The sequence below is a fragment of the Mastomys coucha genome, unplaced genomic scaffold (assembly GCF_008632895.1).
Source record: "Mastomys coucha isolate ucsf_1 unplaced genomic scaffold, UCSF_Mcou_1 pScaffold7, whole genome shotgun sequence".
Taxonomy (NCBI): Eukaryota; Metazoa; Chordata; class Mammalia; order Rodentia; family Muridae; genus Mastomys; species Mastomys coucha.
This window is the reverse complement of record NW_022196913.1, coordinates 102483725-102496400: the sequence shown is the minus strand read 5'-3', so window position 1 is coordinate 102496400 and position 12676 is coordinate 102483725. Positions and strand designations below refer to the sequence as shown.

General features: G+C 48.9%; 1 protein-coding gene across 4 annotated transcripts in view; it reads left to right on the top strand.

The window, feature by feature from the left end:
• The first annotated feature begins 587 nt into the window (after positions 1–587).
• Asap1 (ArfGAP with SH3 domain, ankyrin repeat and PH domain 1) overlaps positions 588–12676 on the top strand; it is a 308734-nt gene continuing 296645 nt past the window's right edge. For 2 of the 4 annotated variants that reach the window (XM_031359258.1, XM_031359256.1), the window contains exon 1: positions 588–806. The gene's annotated coding sequence lies outside the window, so the exon portion shown is untranslated. Of the gene's footprint in view, positions 807–8347; positions 8425–12676 lie in introns of all 4 variants that reach the window. The other 2 variants (XM_031359250.1, XM_031359248.1) reach the window with 2 other exon arrangements.

Here is a 12676-nt window from a genome sequence, read left to right as displayed (position 1 = left end):
ACACACACACACACACACACGTTAGAAGCCTCCTTTCTCTGACCTTTCTAGATTGCAGTAATACCCAAGCATAGAGATCATTGATGTCTCCAACATGCCAGTCTAAGCATCTTGTTTTCAAATTAAATCTATGAGCACTCTTTTCTTGTTTGAGAAACTGAGCCTCAAGGAAGTATCACTTGCAGGAAAGAGGAAAAGGCCATTTTCCAACCAGCGTTCAGAGACTGGAAGGCACGAATGTTAGCCAGATCATCACTGTGCTATCCTGACCCAAAAGGTTTTGCCTACAGGTACTGGGTAGGAAGATAGAAATCGACTGAAAGGAACAGGCGAAAGTAGCCTAGAAGTCAGGGCAGGATGGGAGAGAGGCCACCGTCTTTTGGTGTCCCAGCTTTAGCAAGCCCCACTTCAAGGCCAAGGTTCTCTGCTGATAAGCCCCACCACTGCCTTCTGTGGCCAAGAAGGAGGCTCACCCCGTGCAGCTCCTCCTGCACTCTGAAGTATGCCGGCGGGCCAAGGGTTAAGTGCGGCGGGAGCCCCCGGCGCGGGGCAGCCGCGGGCCGGGAGTGCTTAGTCAGGATTCCGATTTCCTGCCGAAGTGTTTGGATTTCCTGCAGCCCGCGCCCGCCGCTGCCGCCGCCGCCACCGCCGAGCGGCTCGAGAGAGCGGCTCCGCGTCGCCGGCCTCCTCCTCCCCCCCTCGGCACATGGTCGCCCGCCCCTTCCTGCGCCGCGCTCGGCTCCCGCGCCTCGCCCGGCCTCGCCGCGTCCCCGATGGAATAATGCCCAGCGGCCCGCCCGGTCCCGGTGAGTGGCGAGGCGGCGGGGCGGCGGGAAGAGGCGCGGCGGGGCGCTGCACGGCCACCCGCACACCCCTGTGGGCTCCGGGTGTCCCCGTCCGCCCGCAGAGCACCAGCCGGGGGCGTGCGGGGCGCGCGGCCGGCTCTGCAGGGGTTGGCCGGGCGGCCCGGGGACTCCGCAGACGCAGCGCCGGAGCGCGCGTTCCGCTGCTCGGCGGAGGCAACTCGGCTTGGGGGCGTGCGCCCCGGGCGCAAGGCTTCCCGCTCGGGAAGGAGGCCCGGGCAGTCGCCCGGGCGCTCCCCGAGTCCTCTGGGGTGCTTTCTCTGTTCTCCCGGGCACTCTCCCCTCCCATCGGGGCTCTCTCCTTCTCCTCTCCGGCGCTCTCCCGGCCCTCCGGGGCGATTTCCTTCTCCTCCCCGGCACTTTTCCCGGTTCTCCGGGGGCGCTCTCCCTCTCTCAATCCGCGCGGCGGGGAGGCGCGGGCTTTGGCCGCCGCATTGTCTCGGGCGCAGCGGAGGAAAGTTCCCCTCGGCTCGGGTCCCGGCCTGGACATGGCTCTGCCAGGCAGGCCCCAGACCACTTAAAAGCAAAAGAAACCGGGGGTGTGGGGTGGTAATCCCCCTTGGGAGCTGAGAAGTGCCTTGTGTCTTCTTCCACTTGTACCATTTTGGAACCTGATGCTTTTTATGAGAGCAACAGTAAGTTTAAACGAGAGCGAGAAAAAAAAAAAAAAGAAAGAAAAGAAAAACTCGCTGGTATCTGGTTTTCTGCTGTTTAATTCATCCAGAGACATCATCTCGCGCTCTGGTAGGGCGGGTCCTTTTTATCAAGGAGAGGCTTAGCCATGTCTAGACCAAGCTAACTTGACCTTAGCCTTAGCTGTACAGATGCAAAAGACCATTTCCCCTCTTCCTTTGACTCCATCAGGTTGTATAAGGAGAATTGACTCCGGGAGAGCAGTAGTACAGGATTGCTGAGTAATGTTTTAAGATTGTAAAACAGAATGTAATTTTTAGGCCAGTTTCATGTCTGTTCTAGCCTGAGTGACCAGGTCTTCTTGCCGGGCCACTGGAAGGCCCCTGTGTAGTGGCCATTGGGAGAGGGGCAGGGGGGGGGGCTATATAAGAAAAGGCTCTCGGAAAACAACTATTTTCTCTTTTAATGTGCAAGAGATTTAGAAAGGTGACCTGTCTTGTCTAAGGACACAACTACTTGGTGGCCTGGCCAGGATAGCTAACTTCCAAGTCTAAACTCTGGGGCCCGGCCACGCTGATTATGCCAGATTGTGATCTGCTGGCCATAAACCAGGAGTGTTACTGTGTCTTTCAACCCTCTCCACTTTAGCACCTTCTCCAGTTCTCTTATCTGTTATTGCCGCCATTTCTGAGATATGCAGTTATCTCAAAGAACATATTTTGAGATAAGGAGTTTTAAAATTACCCTGTTTAGAAATGCATAATGATTTTTACTACTTGTATGGTGATTTTAAAAACTAAAAGAAAGAAAGAAAAGGAAAAGTATTGCCAAACTTCTGTTCACTGATACAAGTGGATTTGGAATTCAGCTATCAAATGGATTTGAACTATACAATTGTATTATTATATAGGGGGTTGCTTTTCTCTATTCTCTCTTTTTTGTTTAAAACAGACAAACTCCAAACCGGCCTTGTCTTGACACAGAATGTGCTGTGAGATTTTCAGAAGTCTCGATTCTGAATCCTCCTCTCACCGTGAACGAGGCAGCCCACCTCGTTTCCTCTTCTTGAAAGCTGAGTGGCTGGCTTTTCATTTTTAGTATGTGATAATGTTGGAGAGAAAGGACTTTTTCACAAGCTTGCCATTTGGTGAAGGAAATTGAAATTCCTTACACCTCTCCAGTCCTCCACAACCACAGCCAGCTAGATTTTCAAAGCCAGTGCAGGCCCTGCAGGCCCAGAGATGAATGTGTGCATTCAAGCTGAGCCCTCCTAGACCAGACCCTCCTCCCAGCTGCCTGCTCCGTGTTGCACCCAGGTGGCTGTGGTCCAGGGGAACCGAGAGAGCCTCTTGGACCTGTGCTGTTCATGGGTCTTCCCTACCACGGTCACGGATGGGATTTTCCTGGCCCCCTTACATTTTCCCCTTCCTTCTTCTTTTTCTCTCACATGGGCTCCAAGGTCCTTTCTAGAAATCTGCCCAAATAACCCCTACATAAGCAATGCTGACCATGGCGTCTCGCACTTATTAAGCACTTGCTGTATGCTCTAGACTTGTTGCCTCCTAAGAAGGATGAAGAGAGTGTTGGGGAGATGGCTCAGTGGAAAAGAGTGTTGGTCATACAAGCGTATAGACCTGAGTTCAAATCTTGAGCACACAGGTAAAAAGCCAGATGCCTGGGTAAATCTAGCACCCACTGAGTGAGTGAGTGAAGACAGCATGATTGCTTGTATTTGCTAGCACTCCTTGGCCCACCTCTAGGTACAATGAGAGACCCCATTCTACCCCTACGTGCACTCTGGCAGATGTGCACACCCCTCTGTCTCTCTGTCTCTGTCTCTCTCTTTCTGTCACACACACACACACACACACACACACACACACACACTAGTGTCCCCAGAGAGGGGACTCCTTGGGAGTCTTTCCCAGAAAGGACAGTCTTTCTCAAATTCATCTGGATTGAGTCATTCTTTCTTGTATGCAGTAAACATTTGCTAAGTGGCTCCATTGTGGGAGGTAGTAGTCACGCAAAGATGAATAGCACCCTCTTCTCAAGGCCTCGTCTTTTCTGCCTCATCTTTCATTGTCAGGATTATACTCTTTCATTTAATTAATCAACTCCACAAACATGCACTGAGCACGTGCTCTAAGCTAAGCCTTGCATGGAGTCCCTGTGAGAGACAGTGATGACCAGGATAGATGAGGCCCCGCCCTCCTGGAGCTTGCATTCCACTAGAGAACCTAGGCATCTGGGAAGAAGCTGGTAACTTCTAAAGAATGAAAACTCGTGGGATGTAAGTTACCCAGGAAGTCAGAGAATGAAGGGGAGGGTGTGAGTACAGGGTTGGCTCTTGGTTTACCAGGGAAAACCAGGTCTGAGGCTGGAAGATAGAGGAGTAGCTAGGCTGAGATGTAGGGGAAGGACATTCCGAAGAGATGGATAGGAATAGACGAAGTCTTCTGTGCCCAGGGGGGCTGCAAGTATTCAAGGGAGTGAGTGGAGTCAGAAGCACTGAGGTGAACATTGCAAGGGGAGGTGGCTAAGTATTTTAGAGCCCAGTTACACAGCTTGGGTCCTCCCACTAAAGGAAGTTTAGGCTCAGGAGTAGACTCTGACATTTTGAAGAGTCTGCTTCATGAAGAGTGGGGTCATGGAAACAAAGACTAGATGCAGCAGAGCTTTTCCAGGAAAGGGTGATGGAGCAGACCGCAGTGGTTGCAGTGGAGGTGGGAAGGAGCTCGTGAGTCGCAGTTAGCGCTTGGAGATAGAACTGATACATGCAATGGATTCTATAGAGATGATGTGATATGTTTGGGGATGGGGAGAGGACTCAAATAATGCGTCCTCTAGACTCTCTCTCAAGCAGCTTGGGGCACAGCGGCCTCATATTGGGGACAGGAAAAAATAGGAGTTATGTTTGTAGGGAAAAAAGCTTGGTACGGACTTCGATAAGGCTGGTCTCTGGTCTCCATAAGAAGGTCTCAGGCAGATAGGATGACAAAGGCCCTTAAACTAAGAGAAGACAAAATGCCGAAGCTAGAGACATTGTTCCTGGCCTGAAGCTGAGCCACTGAAGCGCTTCCTTACCATGCACCTGCTGTGTCATTTCCCTGAGCATCTGTTCCCTTATCCCTGCCTGGCAAGCTCTTCCTCTCTCATTGGCTGACTCCCACTTATCTTCTTAAATGCATCCATGTCTTTATCTCCAGGAAGATGCTTCTAACTTCCTGGCCCACTCTTGGATCCTTGAGCGCCCCTATTATCCTGTTGAACTGAAGTTACCTTTTCTTCATATCTTATGCCTATTAGACATTCAGACTGGCCCTAAATACTAACTGGTCAAGGCTAAAGGCAAATGTAGGCTCGAGAAATATCAGCTGTTCTTACTGACTGGGCAACAGGCATGTCAATCAAAGTGGTATTTTTTTTTTTAAAGGTAAGTGTAGTGATGGTGTCTTAGTTTATCTGTTGCTTCAGTAGTAAAAGAAACATCATGATTTAGTCAATAGAAGCTATCATCTTACAGCTGTGGAGGTCTGAATAGGCCTCAGTGTTCTAAAGTCAAGGTGTCCTTTCCCCCAGCTTTGGAAGCCAGCTGTGTACTTGGCTCATGTCTTCAAGTCAGCATTGCTCACATCAGGTTTCCTACAGCCTTCGTGATTCTACCTTTGGATTCTCCTCCTTAAACTCGTTAATTGTTTGCTTTGGGCTGGTGTGTAATCTCAGCCACTTTCTCTAGGTTGGCTTGTTTTCCCCTAGCCAAGGCTGAAGGCTGACCTTGGACTTCTGGTGCTTATGCTCCTGTCTTCTAAATTTGAGGATGACAATTGGGATCACTGGTGGACGTCGCCCCACATCTGGTTTATGGAGTGCTGTGGATAGAACCCAAGACTTCATGCCTGATAGGCAAGCACCAACATCCCCAGCCCCACTTTCCTTATTTGAAGGTGGGCTACCTGGTAGCATTGCTTCTGTCTGCAGCCTTCAATCCCTTTTCTCACATAACTGAACATGTCCTCAGGACACCTCTGGAGTGTTTGGGGGGGGTGCTGTGGGTAGTCGGGAGAGACTGCTAACCCAGCAAGGAAGACAGGTCAGGGACATTTCCTATGACACTAGTGATGAGTGTTTAGTCCTTCCTCTGTACTCTGCTGTGGGGAGTTAGGCCTGGTGGTTTCCTGTCAGCCCAGAGATCCCAACTCTTCTTATCCCTCCTCAGCAGTGAATGAGGTTATCACATATAAAAGTCCTCGCAGCTCACCTGTCATCCCATCCTCTCTCTAAAAGGGGAGGCAGGGGGTAGAGGACAGTTCCTCTTATTGAAACTTGGCTCAGAATTCATTTCTCAGCACTTCTCGAAGCCCCTTTTGTACAGCTAAAATCTTGGTTCTAAAGTCAGAGCTAGCATTCCCAATATGAGCAGCCTTGTCCTCAAAGGCACAAAAGAGGTCAGAAGAGATCCTGTGTTGGCTCGTGACGAATCCGTTTGCGCCTTGGGGGAAACACTTACAGCGGGGCCCAGCTTGCTAGTGGTGCATGGGTAGGTGGCCTCATTGTCTAAGAGCAAGGGACTCAGCCATGGATGTGTTGTGCAGCCACGTTGCTGTTAGGGGGTAATTAAGACCAGATTTCAGCAGGCTTTCGGTTAGAGAAAATGGGCTCCTGTCCCAGATGCTCCTGGAAACCAGATGCGTTCCTGAGGCGTAAGCACTTTGGAGATCCACATTAGCTCTGTTGGCCACCAGCACGCCGGGCTGCAGAGCCCAGGGCGTTGGCTACCTGAAGTTCTCCAACATTCCCTCCCATCCCCCTGGAGACACCATGAGTCTTGTGGTATTTCTGGTGCTTCCTCTTCTTCTTTTGCTTCAAGCCAGGAAGTGTGAAGGTGCACAGTGACTTGGAAAACCAGGAGTAAGCAGGTTCAGCCTTGCCTGGGGCCCAGTTGGAGTCTAGTTTGGGATGAAGGAGAGCACACCCAATGGTACTTCCTCCAGATGTGACACAACTTCTGCAGTAGCAGGCTCTTCTGGATCTCTGTAGGCTGGACAGGAAGAGGGAGGGCAAGATGGCAACTGTACCCTGTTCCGGGAATGCTTGCACTTCCCTGTTTGAACCTGAGCATGAAGTATTTTGGTCAGAGATCCTCTGTGTCCATAAAATCCTGTGTGTGTGTGTGTGTGTGTGTGTGTGTGTGTAGTATCCTGTGTGCATGTTTTACCGAAACAGTTTCTCTTTTGGAGTAAAATAAAGACGGATGTTTAACCAGGTTGTGTAGTTGTCCCCTGATGTCTGTGACGGTCATTGAAGCAGGATGGCCAGAGGGAATGATTGCCTGAGGGGAGCAATAGTAGACTGAGGGCTCTCTGCTTGTGACTCAGCCGCCCTTTCTATTATACACTAACTGTACCTAGTTGATTTGGACAATGTAGGAAGAGCATGAGGGGGACCCATACGGTGGTTTCGTTGCAGCCATCTTAAGAGAAGCTGTTTATTTTGTTCATTGTCTTTCCTGTAACATAGGTCATTTTGAAGGGGATTGGTGGAAGGAGTGGGACCCCATTCTGTGCAGTGCTGAGCAGAGAGGAGGTAGAGTTACATATTGCTCATGTTGGTCAGCCATGTTGTCCTGCTTCTAGAATTTTCCATCCTTAAGGTTTCAGTGGTAACAACTGTTCCCGTCATTTGTAGAAATTCCTGTTGGTTCTTTTTTAGATTGTACTTGGAGGGCTAGGGAGATGGTCTAGGCTGAAAGGGGCTTACTGTTCAACTTCTTATCCTTCCTCGCCTCTTATCCCTGGATCCTCCTCCTTCTTTTGCACTTCTCCTCTCTGTTTTATACCATTTCAAACATGCTGATACTCACTTTCAGACTGACCTGCGATGCTTGTTCTGGGTGATTTACTTTTTTATTTGTGGTATGTTCTGTTTTGAGAACACAGTGGTTTGGGCTCCAGGAAGCCCTCAGGTATCCTGTCTATCAGAGGGATCTGTCTCTTCTGCCTCAGTCCTGAATGTTTCTTGGGCCCCTGACTTCCTGCCAGAGATTCTGGGCTGAACATTTGGTCACCAGGATCCTGGTATAAGAGAGCTTGTATATCCAGAGTGCTCAGGAGCCATGCTCACCTTGCCCCAGACCCTAAGGCAGTAGTTCTCAACCTGTAGGTCGAGACCCCTTAGTTGCATAGTCACAAGGGTTGCATAGCAGACATTGGCATAATGGTTCCTAACGGTAGCAAAATTACAGTTATGTGTAGCCACGAAAACAATTTTGTGGTTTGGCTCACAATAACATGAGGACCTGTATTGAAGGGAGGTTGAGAACCACTGCCCTAAGAACCACTTGCCACTTCTCTGGATGGTTGGAAAGAAACACTCAGGCCATCTTTTCAGAGAAGACTTTGATCTGTACAGGGCCTTGGCTCTGTAAAGAGGCCTCAGCTTTTCTTTTTTCTGGTAGGTACCAGGTTGCTTAATTCATTCCGGCCTCTTTAGAAGACTGGAGAAGAAAGAACACTTATGAAAATGTAAAAACTTCTCTATTAACACACTAGCAATGCAAGGTTGGTGTCAGGGATGGCGGCGTAGTTGGTAGGGTGTTTGTGTAGCATGGATAAAACCCTGGGTTAAATCTGTGGTACCCTATAAGCTTGGCGTGGTGGTGTACACACGTCATCTCATTGGGTGGTGGAAGCAGGAAAAGTTCAAAGTCGTCCGTAGCCAATTGTCAATTTCCAAGATAGCCTGGGCTACATGCAAACCTGTTTTGTTGTTGTGGTTGTTGTTGTTGTGTTAAAGGTTGAATTCAGAGAGCAAGTATTTACTGAGCTTGCTTCTGTCTTCATCTGCCGTAGGTACTTACTGCTGGAAAAGGAGGAAGGAAGCCCGCTTGAGGGACCCTGCAAGCTTCAGTGCCTAACCTTGACTAGTGGTGAGGAAATCTATTTCATAAGGAAGAAGGGAGGGAGCAGGGAGACAGAAGACAGCTAGATACAAAGCATAGAAGATAATAAAAAAAGTACTAAATTAAGATCGGGGATTCTGAGTTCTAGTCTAGGGACTCAGTGGACACGGAGAGAGTGAGGCTGTGTTGGTTAGACTCAGAGCTTTTTCAATCAGATAAGGGCTATGTGCTGGTGGACAGTCAGCAGCTGGGCTCTGGGGAGCTGAGCCAGCTCTTGTGACTTCCACTGGGGTTCTACAACTGAGTGCTGGGCTGCCACTTAGAGTCATTATGGGATAGGATCCATGCATTTTTTTTTGTGGCTTTAACCCACTGTTTTCTTGGTCTGCTTCTCTGAGGGGTGGTTCTCATGTACTCTAGTGACCTGTCCTCCGTGCAGGTCCATCTTCCTGCCTAAAGTGATTGGATGATGGAACACGTTCTTCATGATGGCATGGGAAACCCCTGGACATGGAGGCAGTGATAATAGATAATGTTCTTTTCCTGTGGACGTTTGTCTAGCAGTGTCCTTAAGGCGTTTTCTCTCTAAGTCATTCCCTGTCCATCATAACCCTGTGAGTGATAAGGTGTTCTAACCACAAGGATAACCATAAGGTCTCATGGCTCCTAAGTGGCAAGACTTCAAGCAAGGACATTGAGCTCATTACCCACTCTTTATGTGTGTGAAGATGTGAGTCCATCCTGATTCTTCATATGGCCCTCCAGGGTCTATCCTTAGCCTTTCTCTTAATCTTCCTAAACTTTCATTTCCTTTTATGTAAAGAGTGAAAAATCTCACAGTTCTTTTTTTTTTTTTGAGGGGGGGTTGTCAAACAAAACATTATATAAGTAAAGTGCCTGAGCTCCTGGCACATGATCAGTGCAAGACAAAAGTGTGATGCGAGTTTCCCTTTGCTTGATCAGTTAAGGGAAAGGAAGCCCGGGGAGGCTTCAGCAGCGGGAAGAGTTTTCCTGCCTCTTTTGCTTGTGTGCCAGCTCTTAGGATCGATAATGGAGAATCAGAAGTTGTGTACCCAAGTACTCAACAGTTGGGCAGAAGAGAAAGGTGTCATTTTGTAATGTTAAACCCACGTCCACCTCCCCAGCCCCCAGAGGAAAGCTGGCCAAGAGCACCCCTGAGCTTGCAGGGTCAACAGTGTCATTCCAGGGGTGTGATCAGAGAAAGCTTGCTAATGGAGGGGTGCCATCTGAGCTTAGGGGAAGACTTCCATAAGTGGCTACTGAAGAAGGGGAGTCCCGTCTGAGAAAAGCTGGACCAAATCCTTGCAGTAGGCATGCACTGCTTATTTTGGGGAAGGTTTAAGTGTTGTATTATTTGCTCAAGGAAAAAGGTAAAGCTCTTAGCTGAAATAACACTGCATTCAAGGCTGCCTCTGGAATTCAGTTGTCCTCGCTGTTTCCTGTCGCCTCACTATCACGGAACCCTTCATGTGGAAACTCAAAGAGCAGCATCTTTATAGACCTTCCTGTAATGGCCTTTAGCAAGCTTCCTCTCACAGGACAGTTACTTCCTCAGGCCTAAAATAGACTGGCAGAGGGGTGGAGGTGTGGGCTCTCTGCAGACTGCACTGTGCGCTGTGGTTTGGATGAGCCTTAATTGTGTGCGCCAGGGTCTGTGCATCAGAGGTTCGATCCTCTTGGTGTGTTTGCCAGAGGTGATGGAAGTTTTTAGGAGTGGGAGGTCATGGAGGCAATGGGTAGGGTGGGGAAAGGTAAGGGAGTACCTGGAAAGGTACTTCTTCCATGCCTCAAGAGGGCTGTTACCAAGGGAGCAAGCCTGGCTCCACCCAGTTCTCTCTGCCTCCTAGCTCAGAAATGAGACTGCTTGCTCTGGCACATGCTGCCACTATTGCCAGCCGGCATGTCACACCGGCCATGACGTGACACCCTCACCAGAAATGTGCTGATGATACAAGTGTCATGTATTTGAACGTCTCGAAACTGAAGAGCCTTATATACCTCTCTTTCTTTCCTAATGCTCTAGAGTCAAGCATTCTGTGGTAGTAAGGTAGTAATTTAGTTAATTTTTCTTGTTGCTGTACCAAGTAGTTTAAGAGAGGAAGGGTTTATTTTAGCTACGCTTTGAGGAGACAGTCCACCAGAGCAAGGAAGGCGATGCTGCAGGAGCCTTGAGGTCACTGCACCCACAGTCACAAGGCAGAGAGAGATGAATCCGATGCTCAGCTCACTTTCTCCCTTTTAACTCAGTCTAAGCTGTAACCACGGAATGGTACATTCCAAATTTAGTGTGTTTTCTAGCCTAAATTAACTTAAAAACTCCCTCAATGACATGCTCAGAAGATTATGGATCTTGTCGAGCTGACAGTATCAGCTATTCCAGAATTCTTAAGACATGCTCTATGGATGGAGATGTCTTGTAGGTGAGAGGGTGGGAATCTATAACAGACACTGGTGCGTGCCAAATATCATTTTCCCTTCTTTTTTGCCCACAAAGCACTGATGGTCAAAAGTCTATATTCCAGGTCTATTCAGGAGGGAAGTGAAGCTCCAGGGGTTAATCATAACCATGGTCTTGTCTCCTTGGCAGTGATTGGTTTAGGCCTGGGCTCATGGCATGATTCTGGCCAGTGCATTAGATGTAGAACTGGGGAAAGATCTTGTCCCATTCTCAGAACATTTAGGACTGGGGATACAAAGTTGGTAGAGCTCTGCTTAGCATGCATGGAACCCAGTGGTCATTCTGCAGCCTGGGGTAGAAGAGCATGCTTATAATCTCAGCACTGGGAGATGGAGGCTGAGGATCAGGAGTTCGAGGCCATCCTTGTCTACACAGTGATCTTAAGGCTAGTCTCAAAACAAGCCATCAAATTTCATGTTACCACTGGGCCAATGAAATGGGTACCCCGCTTAGGAAGAACATATTGAAGATATCAAAGCAGAAGGATGGAAGGAACGAGACACTGAATGCTTTATTCATTATATAATCATCTACTTCAATAGTCATGTCGCCCCCCCCCATTCTTTTTCCTTAACCAACTAGGCATGCTAATGCATGTCTTTATTCCCTGCATCTGAAAAGCAGAGGTTGATGGAGCTCTGTGATATGGAGCCAGCCGAGGGTATATAGTGAGATGCTGTCTCAAAACGAACACCCAGAAAAACAAAAGCCCAAACTTAACTAATAGCTCGATGGGATGTGAGCCATCTCGCATGAAATTTGGTATTCTCCTTCTCTTAGCACACACTCTTAGTGCTACCCTGAAGGTCCCCCTGCACCGTGTATGTCTGTGTCTTCACTGTATCGCCGTGTCCACTTGAGGTTTCCTTTTCCTTCCTTTGGCTTCCCCAGTGCTGCTGCCTCTTCAAGGATGGCTCACATGCACTTTGTCTGTGAGGCCTTCTCTGACCTTTCCTGCTGCAGTTACCTTCCTGAGTACCTTAATAGCTGACGCCTCCTCTTCCTCTTCCCCCTCTCTCTTTCTTTATTAAATGCCTACTTTGTGCAGCTATTGGGTTAGGCACTAGCACCATCTCTGCCCATCTGAGACCTTCCATGTAAATGGGAGATGTGCATGCACGAAGAGTAATCCAGTGTGCTTTGTGTGGTCATGCAGGCACATGCAGTACCATGGTGTGCTTATAAAAAAGTTACTTGACCATGCCTTGCAGGGAAGGTCAAAGGATGACTTGTTAGATATGTGAGAGAGAGAGAGGGGGGGGGGGTATGATTATGTGGTATATGCACATATGAGTATATGGTTGCACAGAGCGTCAGGGTCTTTTTCATTTATTCTGTATTCTTTTGAGGCAGGGTCTCTCACTGAACCTGGAGCTTGCTTTGTTTTTTTCCAGTTAAGCTGGTGGCCAGAAAGTCCCATTGGTTCTCCTGCCGGTCCACTGAGTGCTGGAGTTTTAGGTGTGTGTGCGTAGGACCATGCCCAGCTTGTTTCATAGGTGCTGCAGTTCCAGGAGGAGGGGCTCTTCCATGCTGGACAGGTACCCTGGAATGTGTGGGTAGGAACAGAGTGAGGAAGATGTATGGACACGCAGCAAAGTTGGTTGTCATGAAGAGTGATTGGCTAGGGGTGTGAGGAGGGGAGGGGAGCCATGATGAGCCTTTAAGCTAAGTTGGTGAGATAGCTTCATGCCTGTGTCTCTTAAGACCATAGCTTCCATGGCTACCTGATCCCACCAGTATCTATATTCTCAGGAGTGCTGTTTCTGGTCCCATTGGAAACAATCCTATGCCCTCTTTTTT